We start from the raw sequence: 13,241 nt of genomic DNA, 5'->3' as shown, positions 1-13,241 counted from the left end.
ACAGGGGAAAAGCCATTCACATGTACAGAGTGTGGAAAAAGTTTTACAAGAAAAAGTCATTTGAAAAGTCATGAAATGATTCACACAGGAGAAAAGCCTTTCAATTGTACAGAGTGTGGAAAACGTTTTTTACAAATGGATCATCTGAAAACTCATGAAAGGATTCACACAGGGGAAAAGCCGTTCACATGTACAGAGTGTGGAAAAAGTTTTACAAGAAAAAGTCATTTGAAAACACATGAAAGGATTCACACAGGAGAAAAGCCTTTCACATGTACAGAGTGTGGAAAACATTTTACAAAAAAGAGTAATTTGAAAACTCATGAAAGGATTCACACAGGAGAAAAGCCTTTCACATGTACGGACTGTGGAAAAAAATTTAATCGAATGGATTGTCTGAAACGTCATGAAAGTATTCACAAGGGAAGAAACCTTTCACATGTTTAGAAAGTAGAAAAAAAGGTTTTATTGAAATCAGGTTTCACAAAACACCAAATATTTACACACAGACTTTATATATACACAGTGTACAAACCTTTTTACAATTATTGTAAAGAGGACACACTCTCTAAATAGAAGCATCAAAAGGGTTGATATTGTAAATAATACTTTCTAAATCTCCCCAATTATAAAAGCCCCAGATTGGAAGTGCTGTCCTGCTGTCATTTGTTCCTCTATATATTTGCACAGCAGTTTATCTGATATCTATGTGATATGATCCAAACATAACAAAGGAATATACAAATCTGTCCTCATACTGACCAGTTTACACAACCATTCACCACCAAAGCACCCCCAGTGCCAGTATTAGGAGTTGTATGTTTGATTTACATAGGGGAGAAAAGAATTACATTTATAGAATAAAGGAGTCTTTATATGTAGAGTGTTAGAAAATTATATAAACGGGATCAGTCTCAAATTATTGACATCTAGGATATATATTTAATGTGCACATCATGTGGATAAACCTTTTCTTATAGCAATAGATGCTTAGCATTGTGTATGTTATATACCAGAGGAATTACTGAGGGGGAACTGATTTTATTTCATGAGACACAATATCAGTAACCAGTACATACGTGATCATAATCAGTATAATTTAAATGGCTACTATAACCTACATGTATACTGGGTATGTAATATGTGTGTCATGTTCTGTAACTTGATATTATGTCTGTTAGATGTTTTCATGTTAGTTAGAAGCCACAAGAACTGATAATAGCACATACTGTATATATAAAGGGAACATTATATGTCTGATAAATCCCTTTGTATCAAGAGCACAAGTGTTAGGTATATTTATACTATTGGGTGCATATATCATGTAATGCTGCTTTTTACTATATAAATGATATACTATAAGGTTCGCTTTGGCTTTTTAAGGCAAGAATATGTTTGGAACACAATTGCAGAAATAGGTTGTTAAATTTTGGTTTGTATCACTAGAATCAATAAAATTCCACTATAACTTTGAGTGAAATTCTTATATAATACCCAAATGTCTAAATATTTAAAAGAATCTATAGTCAAACACCAAATAAAGATATAAAACAAATATTTAACAAGACATACTAGTTCAAATACAACACAAGGTTATATATATATCCAAGTGGTAAAAGTTCATAATATATTATCTTTGGTAACTTCATTTATAAATATATAATATGTATTAGATTGTTAAGATTTGAATTGCAGGATGACGCACAATGTTGAAAAAGGTTATCTGTCCCTTTAATAAAACTGCTATAAAGTTTGTATGATCGGGACCTCACACAAGCAGTGACCAAGGGTGCAACCGCACAAAACATGTCTGCATGAGGTCCTGATCTTTGCAACATTGTGTCTGATTTTACTTTTAGTGCTTTGTTACACAGCCTTTGTGGCTGTTATGTTTTTACCCTGTATATCTAAATAAACTGAATTTTTACTTTAAAAAAAAAAAAAAGATGTATGAAAGGTGGCGTGAAAGAAAGTGTGATTTTAGCAATGTGCTTATGTGGTGGGAATGGTTGAAGGTGGAAATAAAGAGTTTTTTTTATTAAGAAAGGCTGTGAGAAAGCTAGGGAGTAGTATGATAAATGGTATCTGAGGTTGCTGTATTTGTATGAATTGAGAAATTGTGGTAGTGGTGTGCATGAGGAAATTGCTGAAGCAAGAAAGATAATTAAAAAATGCATGCATGAAAAAGGAAAGAAAATTGTTTTTATGGCAAGATTGGAGAAAATGGAAATGGATGAGTTTTGTAGTAAATATTTTTTTAAGAACATTTTTGAGATAAAAACTGGTTTTCTTAGTGTTTTTTGATAAGGATGAGTGTGAAATTAATGGTACAGATGGTGTTTTGAGTGAAGATCATGAGTTTTATAGTGAGCTGTATAAAGAAAAGACAAGAGATGTTTTATTGGAAAAGGAGTTGTTGGAAGACATTGAGGTTAAGTTGGAAAAATATGATAATGATTTGTTAGAAAGGGATATAAGTTTGGATGAGATTTCAGAGGTTGTTAGGAGTTTTAAGAATGGGAAGGTACCTGGTTGTGATGGTTTGCCTGTTGAATTTTATATTTGTTTTCGGAATTTGATTGGGGTGGATATGTTGGATGTTTGTAAGTTTGTTTTGAGAATGAATGTTTTGCCTGTTTCAATGAGGAAAGATTTGATTGTTTTATTATTTAAAAAAGGGTGATAAGAGAGATTTGAGGAATTGGAGGCCGATTACATTGTTGAATGTTTACTATAAGGTTATTGCAAAGGTGCTGGCAAATAGAATACGTGGAGTGATTGGTAAGATTGTGGGTGAAGAGCAAGTGTGTGCTGTTCCTGGGTGTCAGATTTCTGAAAGTTTGTTGTTACTACGTGATGTACTATGGTATGTGAGGAAGAGGATGAGGTCTGTTGCTGTTTCTATTGTGGATTTCGAAAAAGTTTATGATAGGGTAGTGCATGATTTTATGTTTCAAGTTTTAGAATGTTTAGGTTTTTCTGGTAAGATTATTGGATGGTTGAAATCTTTGTATTGTGATATTGTGAGTCAAGTTCAGGTTAATGTTTTTTTGACTGAGGAATGTTGTGTTAAATCTGGAGTGTGTCAAGGTTGTCCTTTGTCTCCTGTATTATTTGTATGTATCATTGAGCCATTGTTAACTAGTTTGAGGAAGGATAAATTAGTTAAAGGTGTGAGGAGGCTGGTTTGAGGAGGGTGAAAACTTTGGTTGAATGTTTTTATATGGCAAGTGGTTTCAGAGTTAATTGGAATAAGTGTAAAGTTAAAGTTTTTGGTAATGATAGGGTGATTGATTCTTGTGGATGGCCTGTGACTGACGGTGCAATTGAGGTGTTGGATGTGACATTTGATGTGGATTTGAAAGGCTTGGAAAGTTGTTTTTGACAAAGTAAGTAGAAAACTTCAGTTTTGGTCTTTAAGGACTTTCTCTTTGGAAGGAAAAATGTTAGTTATTAAATTGGTTTTGATCTCTATTATGTTATATTTAGCGTTAGTTTTTCCGCCTCCTAAGAGTGTTGTTTTCTTTTTTCTGGAGTTCTGGTATGGAGCGTTTGAAAAGAGATATTGTTGTTAAGAGTAAGAATGTTGGTGGTAAGGGTTTTCCAAATGTGGAGAGATTCTTGGCTGTGAAATATGTTAGTAGGTGTGTGAATCTGAGTGGTAAGGATAGCATGGCTGGTTGTATGGTAAAGTATGCTTGTGGAAATGTTTTAAGACGATATGGTTTGTTTGAGATTGATAGAACGAAACCGGTATGTTTTGCAGTTCTGTGGTTTTATGTAAGGGTGGAATGTTGGATTAAAAAATATGGTTTGGAGAATGTTAAAAGGGAGATGTGGTGTGAAAACAAAATAGCGTTGAAAATGTTGGAGAAGTAGGAAGGTCTTGAGTTGATTAGGGGTTTGAATGAGAATGAATGTGTGTTGGTATGGAAAAATGTGTGTAATAAGCATTTGATGAATAGGCAAAAAGATATTAGTTGGATGAGTGTGCATAAGTGTTTGCCAAAAAGGGATTTTCAGAGAGTGTGTTGTTTAGTGGCTTCAGAAGTGTGTCCTAGAGATGGTTGCTTTCAAAGTGAGAGTGTTATTCATTTGTTTTGGAAGTGTGAGTATGCTAGGGATGTCTGGGGAAGATTGAGTAGGATGATTAAGGGTCTGACTGGAGTCCAGTTGTTTACTTTTGATATGATGATGTATGGTTTGTGTGGAAGTGGTGTGGATACAGAGAAAGAAAGATTGATATGGATGTTAGCATGTTGTGTGAAAGAGGTGTTGTGGGATGTGTGTAATATATTGATTTTTAAGAAAGAGGTAATTACTGTAGGTGATTGTGTGGGTATTTGTTTTTGTATTTTTCTTTTGATAGGCGGCGATATGGGGAATTAGATTCTGAAGGCATCTGGAAGACAAAGAAGTGGAAGGATTGGATTATATAAGTGTTTTTTGTTGTTTTTTATGTTTATGTTTGCATTTTGAATTCTTTCTGATGACAAAAGTTTGAGTCAATATTTCAGTTGTTTTGTAACAAGAGATATTTTGTTTGCATTTGTTATTATGATTTTATTTTGTATATATGCATATGATTATTTTTCTAATAAAAGAATTACGAAACGATCATCTGGGGTTGCTGTGTTCCTTGTTCAGAAAGGAATTGCCTGGTATTTTGGTGCTGGACTGACCGTAATAGGTGGTATCAGACTGAAATACTACAGAAAAGTTATTTTTCTGAAAATAGTAGAATGATGGGCTTCACCAAAAAGCTTTAATTTTGTTTTGTCTGTCCACAACACATTCTCCCAAAAGCATTTTGGCTTCCTCAGGTTAGTTTTGGCAAACTCCAATCTGTTTTTTTTATGTTTCTGTGTCTGCAGAGGGGTCCTCCTGGGTGTCCTACATAGCGTCCCTTTTCATTCAGATGGCGATGTATAGCGCAAGCTGACACATTTGTACCCTGTGCCTGAAGGTCAGCTTAAATTTGTCTGGAGGTTGATTGAGGTTCTTTATCCACCATTCGAACAATCCTTCGCTGCAATCTTTAAACAATTTTTCTCTTTCTTCCACGTTCAGGGATATTAGCTACAGTGCCATGGGCTGTAAACTTCTTGACAATGTCGCGCAGAATGGACACAAGAACATTAAGATCTCTGGAGATGGACTTGTAACCTTGAGATTGTCCATGCTTTTCCACAATTTTTGTTCTAAAATCCTAAAATGATTCTTTGCTGCTCTTTCAATTCTCCATGCTGAGTGTGGCACACAGAGACACACAACAGAAAGATTGAGTACATTTTTCACCATTTTAACTGGTTGTTGGTATTATTTCTATATTGTCAGCACCTGTTAATTGATACATGTAAGTCTGATTAAAAATTATAGGAGCATCAAACACTTGGAATGCAATTATTTCTTACAATTTTGAGAAGGTGCCAATAATTTTGTCCAGTCCATTTTTGGAATTTTGCATGAAATGTATCAGACTTGGCTTTTTTTCTCCACTTTTTTGTGTCATACAAATACAAACAAAATAAATAAACATAAGAATGCCTAAACATTTGTAATTGCAACAATTTTCTGGGCGAAGTGGTGCATTATCTGACTGAAACACAGGGGTGCCAATATTTTTGGCCACAACTAAATATTTATATATATATTATATTATACTTACGGTTTTAAGTGCACTTATGTTAATGTATGAACTTTTGAGGTGTCGGATGTCTTATTATGTTTTACTAGGTTACACAACAGATACATACACACATTTTTTAATTGTGATATTAAGTTTTATCCGTCTATGTATTTTAAATAGATGTGCTTCACTATTGACGTTCTGTAATGATCGTTTGCACACCAGAAATATCTACATAAAGTTTTTTACTTGTTTACATTTGATTGCTATGGAAACTAAGCCATCCGCCCTCTTGACGTAATCGCGCTTGACGTCTGTAAAAGACACACAAGCGCTATAGCAATTATACACCTCTGATGAAGAAGGCAGACGCAAGTCTTACACGCCTTCGAAACGTGTAAGGTTTCTTTGCTACTATCACCACAGCTGCTGACATTTGCTGACATTTGCTGACATTTGCCTGTATTTGGATTTACACACTGTACTTTTACCTCATTTATTGAGGTCTCCTTTGTGAGTAGGTTTAATCTACTGGTGTTTTTACTTCAATTAATAAAAAGTTAAGGCACTATCAGTGTTTCCTTTCTTTTCTGCATTTTATGGCACCATATTGAAGTTCTACCTCACTCCACCGAAAGAGGATTTGAAAGTTTTTATCCGTGAATACTCCAAGCTCAAAAGGTGTTTCTGTATCCTATACAAGAGGCTTCTGCAGACATCGGGGTTTTGACAAGTGATTACGTCTCTACTTACCTCATATTGATTGAGGTCAGTTCAAGTAAGTGCACACCCATAGGGGGATTGGAAGTTTTAAGAAGTACTGGATTCATATGAACTGTTCATGTGCCTTTACCTTTGTGTTTAAGGACTTTCTTCAACAATTACTGTTTATATATTTTTCACATTTATTTATATATGTGGTATTTAATGTATTTTATGTAATTATTCTCTTATTTATACAAGTTTTTTTGCATTATATGCTAGGCAGCGCTAACCTTTTTATTCTATTTCATATATATATATATATATATATATATATATATATATATATATATATATATATATATATATATATACTGTATATATACACTTTGATTGGAGTAGCTGTGTTAGTCCAGTTAGATAGCAAAATAACAAAGTATTGCATTGAGCAATGATACGGCTAGATTACTAGCCTTAAAAAGCAGCATTGAGGGGTCCCAAAGCTGCTTTTTAATGCCCGCTGGTATTACAAGTCTGGAAGGTACAGGTCTACCGCTCACTTTTTTTCCGCAATTTTAGCTTACCGCAAATCCCCTTACGTCAATTGCGTATCCTATCTTTTTAATGGGATTTTCCTAACCCCGGTATTACGATTGCTGGGAAAAGTGAGCGGTAGACCCTCTCCTGTCCAGACTCCTACCGCATTTAAAAGTCAGTAGTTAAGAGTTTTATGGGCTAACGCCGTAACATAAAACTCTTAACTAAAGTGCTAAAAGTACACTAACACCCATAAACTACCTATTAACCCATAAACCGAGGCCCCCCCACATCGGAAACACTTAACTAAAATGTTTAACCACTAATCTGCTGACCAGACATTGCCGCCACTTTAATAAATATATTAACCCCTAAACCGCAGCACTCCCGCCTTGCAAACACTAGTTAAATTTTATTAACCCCTAATCTGCCATCCCTAACATCGCTGACACCTACCTACATTTATTAACCCCTAATCTGCTGCCCCCAACGTAGCCGCAACTATATTACATTTATTAACCCTAACACCCCCCTAACTTAAAAATAATTTAAATACATCTAAATAAATTTACTATAATTAACTAAATTATTCCTATTTAAAACTAAATACTTACATATAAAATAAACCATAAGCTAGCTACAATATAACTAATAATTACATTGTAGCTATTTTAGGATTTATTTTTATTTTACAGGCAACTTTGTATTTATTTTAACTAGCTACAATAGTTATTAAATAGTTATTAACTGTTTAATAACTTCCTAGTTAAAATAAATACAAATATACCTGTAAAATAAATCCTAACCTAAGTTACAATTACACCTAACACTACACTATTATTAAATTAATTACCTAAACTACCTACAATTAATTACAATTAAATTAAGTAAACTAAATTACGAGAAAAAAAACACTAAATTACAGAAAATAAAAAAGAATTTTTTCTTTTTTTAAACTAATTACACCTACTCTAATCCCCCTAATAAAATAAAAAGCCCCCCAAAATAATAAAAAATCCCTACCCTATACTAAATTACAAATAGCCCTAAAAAGGGTTTTTTGCAGGGCATTGCCCCAAAGTAATCAGCTCTTTTACCTGTAAAAAAAAAATACAATACCCCCCAACATTAAAACCCACCACCCACACACCCAACCCTACTCTAAAACCCACCCAATCCCTCCTTAAAACCTAACACTACCCCCTTGAAGATCACCCTATCTTGAGCCATCTTCACCGAGCCGGGCACAAGTGGACCTCCAGAGGTGCAGAAGTCTTCATCCGATCCAGCTAAAAGAAGACATCCAGACCGGCAGAAGTCTTCATCCAGGCGGCATCTTCTATCTTCTTCCATCCGGAGCGGAGCGGGTCCATCTTGAAGACATCCGACACGGAGCATCCTCTTCCATCCGATGGCGACTGAAGAATGAAGGTTCCTTTAAGTGACGTCATCCAAGATGGCGTCCCTTCAATTCCGATTGGCTGATAGAATCAGCCAATCGGAATTAAGGTAGAAAAAATCCTATTGGCTGATCCAATCAGCCAATCGGAATTAAGGTAGGAAAAATCCTATTGGCTGATCCAATCAGCCAATAGGATTGAAGTTCAATCCTATTGGCTGATGCAATCAGCCAATAGGAGTGAGCTTGCATTCTATTGGCTGATTGGAACAGCCAATAGAATGCAAGTTCAATCCTATTGGCTGATTAGATCAGCCAATAGGATTTTTTCTACCTTAATTCCGATTGGCTGATAGAGTTCTATCAGCCAATCGGAATTGAAGGGACGCCATCTTGGATAACATCACTTAAAGGAACCTTCATTTTTCAGTTGCCGTTGGATGGCAGAGGATGCTCCGCGTCCGATGTCTTCAAGATGGACCCGCTCCGCTCCGGATAGAAGAAGATAGAAGATGCCGTCTGGATGAAGACTTCTGCCGGTCTGGATGTCCTCTTCTGGCCAGATCGGATGAAGACTTCTGCACCTCTGGAGGTCCACTTGTGCCGGCTGGGTGAAGAAGGCTCAATTAGGGGTTAATAAATTTAATATAGTTGTGGCAACGTTGGGGGGGGGCAGATAAGGGGTTAATAAATATAATGTAGGTGGGGGCTGTGTCCAGAGCGGCAGAGTAGGGGTTAATAAGCGAAGTTAGGTTGCGGCTAGGTTGGGGGGACAGATTAGGTATTCATAGGGATAATGTAGGTGGCGGCGGTGTCCGGAGCGGCAGATTAGGGGTTAATAATTATAATGTAGGTGTCGGCGATGTCGGGGATGGCAGATTAGGGTTTAATAAGTGTAAGATTAGGGGTGTTTAGACTCGGGGTTCATGTTAGGGTATTAGGTGTAAACATAAAATTCCTTTCCCTATAGGAAACAATGGGGCTGCGTTAGGAGCTGGACGCTGCTTTTTTGCAGGTGTTAGGTTTTTTATCAGCCAGCTCAACCCCATTGTTTCCTATGGGGAGATCGTGCATGAGCATGTTTAGCCAGCTCACCGCTACCGTTAGCAGCGATGGTATTACAGTGAGATGTGGAGCTAATTTTTGCTCAACGCTCACTTTTCTGAGGCTAACGCAGGCTTGAAGAAAACTCATAATACCAGCGTTGTCTTAAGGGAGAGATGAGAAAAAAGGCCCCCGCACATCCTTACAGACAAAAACTCGTAATCTAGTCGATAGTTTTTTATTGGATTAACTATACATTTATAAGTAGACATGCGTTTTGAAGAATTCCTTTCTTTTTGAAGTCTGAAGCAATACACCTGGCACAGCGAAGGGGCAATTCATGAAGTGGTGGGCAGCAAAATAAAATATATATGAATATATACATATACAGTGTGTTTATGTGTTTATTCGCATATTAACACAAAACTATATATGCATATATATTTACAGTAAAAACACAGTTCCCATTCACTTCAATGTAAAGGCATTTTCAATGCCATTTTTTTTAAAACACCCCACATCCCCTCACTTAAACCCCTTATAACTGCTTCGCAGAGATTTAAAATATTTTTTTTAAAAAAGATGCTCATCTTTTTATTCAAAGGGACAGTCTACACCAGAATTTTTATTGTTTTAAAAGATAGATAATCCCTTTATTACCCATTCCCCAGTTTTGCATAACCAACACAGTTATAATAATATACTTTTAACCTCTGTGATTATCTTGTATCTAATCCTCTGCAAACTGACCCTTTTTCAGTTCTTTTGACAGACTTGCAGTCTAGCCAATCAGTGCCTGCTCCCAGATTACTTTGAGTGCATGAGCACAGTGTTATCTATATGAAATATGTGAACTAACACCCTCTAGTGGTGAAAAACTGTTAAAATGCAATCTGAAAGAGGTGGGATCAAGGTCTAAGAAATTAGCATATGAACCTCCTAGGTTAAGCTTTCAACTAAGAATACCAAGAGAACAAAGCAAAATTGGTGATAAAAGTAAATTGGAAAATTGTTTAAAATTACATGCTCTATCTGAATCATGAAAGTTTATTTTGGCCTAGACTGTCACTTTAAAATGAGGAAAAAGGAGCGCTGAGTCTTGTAGGTGAATGCAAAAAAGTTTTATTAGGAGCAGGCTTCCATGAAAACCAACAGGCAAGTTCCTAACTTACGCGTTTCGCGCATGAGCACATGCGCTTCATCAGAGATTTTTATTTAAAACTTGGTGTAAATTTGGTGCAATTTTTTTTTCCATTAAAGGGACAGTCTACCCCAGATTTTTTATTGTTTTAAAATATAGATATTACCTTTATTACCCATTCCCCAGTTTTGCATAACCAACACAGTTATATTAATATACTTTTCTCCAACATTGGTGTGTCCGGTCCACGGCGTCATCCTTACTTGTGGGATATTCTCTTCCCCAACAGGAAATGGCAAAGAGTCCCAGCAAAGCTGGCCATATAGTCCCTCCTAGGCTCCGCCCACCCCAGTCATTCTCTTTGCCGTTGCACAGGCAACATCTCCACGGAGATGGTTAAGAGTTTTTTGGTGTTTAAATGTAGTTTTTATTCTTCTATCAAGTGTTTGTTATTTTAAAATAGTGCTGGTATGTACTATTTACTCTGAAACAGAAAAGGATGAAGATTTCTGTTTGTGAGAGGAAGATGATTTTAGCAGACAGTAACTAAAATCGATTGCTGTTTCCACATAGGACTGTTGAGATGAAGTAACTTCAGTTGGGGGAAGCAGTTAGCAGACTTTTCTGCTTAAGGTATGACTAGCCATATTTCTAACAAGACCATGTAATGCTGGAAGGCTGTCATTTCCCCTCATGGGGACCGGTAAGCCATTTTCTTAGTCAAACAAACAGAATAAGGGCTTATTATGGGCTAAAAAACTGGTAAACATTTTTATGGGCTAAATCAATTGCTTTATTTGGGCATTTTATTCATATTTATGCTGACAATTTGCATTTATAAACTTGGGGAACGTTTATTAAATGGCAGGCACTGTGTTAGACACCTTTTCCAGTCAGGGGGCCTTCCTAGTTGTAGACTGAGCCTCATTTTCGCGCCATTACTACGCAGTTGTTTTTGGAGAGCAGGGCATGCAGATGCATGTTTGAGGATCTAAAAATTGCTAGAAAAGCTTCTAGAAGGCGTCAATTGGTATCGTATTCCCCTCTGGGCTTGGTTGGGTCTCAGCAAAGACTATAGCTGGAACTGTATAGGGGTTAAATCTATAAACGGCTCCGATTCCGTTATTTTAAGGGTTAAAGCTCTGAAATTTGGTGTGCAATACTATTAATGCTTTATGACACTGTGGTGAAATTTTGGTAATTTTTGAACAATTCCTTCATACTTTTTCACATATTCAGTAATAAAGTGTTTTCTGTTTAAAATTTAATGAGACAGTAACGGTTTTGTTTTAAAACGTTTTTTGTGCTTTGTTGACAAGTTTAAGCCTGTTTAACATGTCTGTACCTTCAGATAAGCTATGTTCTATATGTATGAAAGCCAATGTGTCTCCCCATTTAAATTTATGTGATAATTGTGCCATAGCGTCCAAACAAAGTAAGGACAGTACTGCCACAGATAATGAAATTGCCCAAGATAATTCCTAAGATGAGGGGAGTAAACATGATACTACATCATCTCCTACTGTGTCTACACCAGTTTTGCCCATGCAGGAGGCCCCTAAGTACATCTAGTGCGCCAATGCTTATTACCATGCAACAATTAACGGCTGTAATGGATAACTCCATAGCAAATATTTTATCCAAAATGCCTACTTATCAGAGAAAGCGCGATTGCTCTGTTTTAAACACTGAAGAGCAGGAGGGCGCTGATGATAATTGTTCTGTCATACCCTCACACCAATCTGAAGGGGCCATGAGGGAGGTTTTGTCAGATGGAGAAATCTCAGATTCAGGAAAGATTTCTCAACAAGCTGAACCTGATGTTGTGACATTTAAATTTAAATTAGAACATCTCCGCGCACTGCTTAAGGAGGTGTTATCTACTCTGGATGATTGTGACAACTTGGTCATTCCAGAGAAATTATGCAAGATGGACAAGTTCCTAGAGGTTCCGGTGCACCCTGACGCTTTTCCTATACCCAAGCGGGTGGCGGACATAGTAAATAAGGAGTGGGAAAAGCCCGGCATACCTTTTGTTCCCCCCCCTATATTTAAGAAATTATTTCCTATGATCGACCCCAGAAAGGACTTATGGCAGACAGTCCCTAAGGTCGAGGGGGCAGTTTCTACTCTAAACAAACGCACTACTATTCCTATCGAAGATAGTTGTGCTTTCAAAGATCCTATGGATAAAAAATTGGAAGGTTTGCTTAAAAAGATTTTTGTACAGCAAGGTTACCTTCTACAACCAATTTCGTGCATTGTTCCTGTCACTACAGCAGCGTGGTTCTGGTTTGAGGAACTAGAAAAGTCGCTCAGTAGAGAGACTCCATATGAGGAGGTTATGGACAGAGTTCACGCACTTAAATTGGCTAACTCTTTTATTTTAGATGCCGCTTTGCAATTAGCTAGATTAGCGGCGAAAAATTCAGGGTTTGCTATCGTGGCGCGCAGAGCGCTTTGGCTAAAGTCTTGGTCAGCGGATGTGTCATCCAAGACAAAATTGCTTAACATCCCTTTCAAAGGTAAAACTCTATTTGGACCAGAATTGAAAGAGATTATTTCAGACATCACTGGGGGAAAGGGCCACACCCTTCCACAAGATAGGTCTTTCAAGGCTAAAAATAAGTCTAATTTTCGTCCCTTTCGCAATTTCAGGAACGGACCGGCCTCTAATTCTGCATCCTCTAAGCAAGAGGGTAATGCCTCACAACCCAAACCAGCCTGGAAACCGATGCAAGGCTGGAACAAGGGTAAGCAGGCCAAGAAGCCTGCCACTGCTAACAAAA

This window comes from Bombina bombina, chromosome 5, assembly GCF_027579735.1.
Source record: "Bombina bombina isolate aBomBom1 chromosome 5, aBomBom1.pri, whole genome shotgun sequence".
Taxonomy (NCBI): Eukaryota; Metazoa; Chordata; class Amphibia; order Anura; family Bombinatoridae; genus Bombina; species Bombina bombina.
The sequence above is the reverse complement of the archived record's forward strand: the minus strand, read 5'-3'. Positions refer to the sequence as shown.